Source organism: Setaria italica, chromosome VI (genome assembly GCF_000263155.2).
Source record: "Setaria italica strain Yugu1 chromosome VI, Setaria_italica_v2.0, whole genome shotgun sequence".
Taxonomy (NCBI): Eukaryota; Viridiplantae; Streptophyta; class Magnoliopsida; order Poales; family Poaceae; genus Setaria; species Setaria italica.
In genome coordinates, this window is record NC_028455.1 from 17431933 (window position 1) to 17434856 (window position 2924).

Here is a 2924-nt window from a genome sequence, read left to right on the forward strand (position 1 = left end):
CAAGCCCCGGTGCATTTATACCTATCTATTTTGGAGTCGTTATTTCATGTAACTAGTTATAGGTTATTTGTTTATCGCATGCACTAAGTCTAGGAGTTGATTGAAACCTATTCTTGTGTATGATCATACCTTGTTTTAAGGACATCTTTGCCACTTGTTCAAACCTTAGAAACTACCCAAGTCTAGCATTGCTTACTTGCTTACATGCTTGGTTTACCAACCTTAAGGCAAACACTTAAGTCATACATGTTGCTTATGAAAGATAGTTTGGAACATGGAACCAGACAGAAGCTGGAGATGTAGTTCTGTCTGCTAGATTAATCTGGTTAAGGACCGATCCGTGTCTTAACCATTGATCAAGTGATAACCTCTGATCACTTACTGGGTATGGGACCAGTAAAGCCCAGTAGATTAGTAAATTCTATGATCAGGAATGCTTCGTACCCGCATTTGACGTGCTGGAGATTGGCAGGGGTGTAGCCTGAAACTCACATGGAGATCAGGCCAGATGTGGGGTCCCATGTGGGGGTGCATCCCTGAGGTAGTTGTATTCCTAATCATTGACTTTACTAATCGAGAGGTTGTTAGTACGACCTGGACAGTCGTATAATGCTGGTGATCAGGGTACTCTCCTGCAGGATGTAATTAGATCCGGATCGCCGCAATTCTCGGTTATGAATGCACTTGATCGCTGTTAAGCTTCGTAATATGAACTCATGCGATATAAAATCTTCTGTTGCCAAGTACTGTATGAATTAACAGCTGTGATTCTTTTACTTCTGTTATCATCTAGAATGGTTAGGTAATGACTTAACTCAAATAAAAGATAAAACTAAGGCCCCACTCATAGTAAGCTTTTTCAGCAAAAATTGTGTCAACCAAGCACACCCAAAGGCTAACATGCATTCCAAAGAAAAACTATTATATTGGTTAGTCGGGTAAGACTTGCTGAGTACCCCGTACTCATGGTTTTCCCCTTGTGGTTATCTTTCAGAAGCTCCACAGGAAGCTACCGAGGAGGAGACCCCGAAGACCTAGAGTATTGACCTGAGTCTCACAATACTCTAGAAAACAGTTTATCGACGCATCTTCTCCTGAACTTTTTATGTTTAATCTTAGAGTTTGTCTAACACTGCACCACTAAGTTTGCCTCAACTTATGTCTTGTAATAACTCGTACCTCTTAATTGTGTATGTAAAAATGTAATGTTTGTTGATATTATCCCATCGCGGATATTATCCTGATGTATGGCTATGAGACACGTCGTGGATCCTTCGAGGAGTCCTAGGGACACTCGACGGACTACCGGACTTATGCTGTTTTAGGTGCGTTTCGGATAATTGCCGTTCTGACGGCGATTAGGCGCACTTAAACCAGCTTAAGTTGGGCGGTTCCGCCACACTTTCCGACCCTCACCTCTTGATCTTCACCAGCTCTCTTGAACCTCCCCACCCTCCTACTCTTTGTCGCGAGTTTCTGGGCTTAGGCGAGCAAGTGTTGCTGTTGAAATAACCGTCTAAGCTAACTCTTGCATTGCATTTGTGTAGAGTTGCGCCTCGCCGACGGCTTCTACGAGTTACACCCGGCGCCAGAAGATGAAGCTGTAGCTGAGCTCCTGCCCCCAGAAGCCGAAGCCGCCCCCGAAGTCGAGCAGTTCTCCTCCTCTTTGCTCGAAGGCAAGCCCCGGTTGCATGAAAACCCTGTGTGTTTTACCAGACTTGCGCATGCCTTCTGTAACATGTTTGTGCATTTACGTATAGGAATTGTTTGAAACCCTAGATGCATGACTTAGTTATCCCCATGATCTGAACACTAGCTATTGGACCGAGTAGCTGCTTGCTTAACTAGGAAACGGTAAAAGCCGAGTGATTCCCGATCACTCGCGAGTTGTAGGAGTTGGTTGTCTACCTTCTGTTACAACTATAAGGACGATGGACAAGGCAGGGTTTTGGGTAACTCTTTGGTGGTTGGATGGTTGCCCCGTCTGTCTATGAAAACTTGCTAAGGCCCGACAGTGGTGGTGTTCATGATCAAGTGTTTGAAAGTACTAACCTCATACTTAGTATGGGATGAGGAAGCCTAGTACCGGATTGAACCTAGACGTGAGCGGTCGCCCCATTGTTCTTGGAACAGAGTTTCCCCTGCTGGTTGTCGCACGTGGTGGCAAGCGTGGTCACAGGACGGCAGAGGCTGGGTCTGTGGAACCTTGCACCAAAGGAAATAGGCCCGACACGGGTTGTGGGATTGATGGGGAAGGCCGACACAGGAAGCGACCTCCGGGTGCGCGGATGTCGTGAGGTTAGGTTCACCATGCATGGTTAAAGAACTCGAATCGATTCGTCTGCCTCTCACAGTTTGAGATTGCTTGATCGCTATGTCACCCTGAGTAAATGAGGAATCTGATGATGACATGGTTTCGTTGATATATATACATACCTTGGTTGAGTTCTATGATTGCTTAGAATAGGATGCAAAACCTAGACCGGCTAATGAACCTAGAACCGGAGCTAAAACTTGAAAATAGGTTTTTTTTTCCACAGTGCTTTTGGCAAACAAACCCTCAGCCAAAAGGCCCTGCATGTCTAGAAGTGTAGAGTAGTTTCTCCTGTCGGTTAAGTCTTGTTGAGCTTAGTAGCTCAGCCTTGTTGTGGCTCCTGTTTTTCAGGTGAAGTCGCTGCTTCCGACCTTTCTCCTGCTGGCACTTGGCCGCTCCAGCTCCCTCCGGGTTGGACGGTCGAGTGGGATCCCTCCTCGGACGGTGAGGAAAGGGATCAGTGATGTCCCGGCTGGCCTTACCAGGACGTTCGAACCCGACGATTGCTTCCACTAGTGTTTTACCTTCTGTCGTTTTTCTAAAATCTTGTAAAACTCTGATGTTCTTTCGTAACCAAACTAAGTGGTTAATGGTTGACTTGTGGACTTGT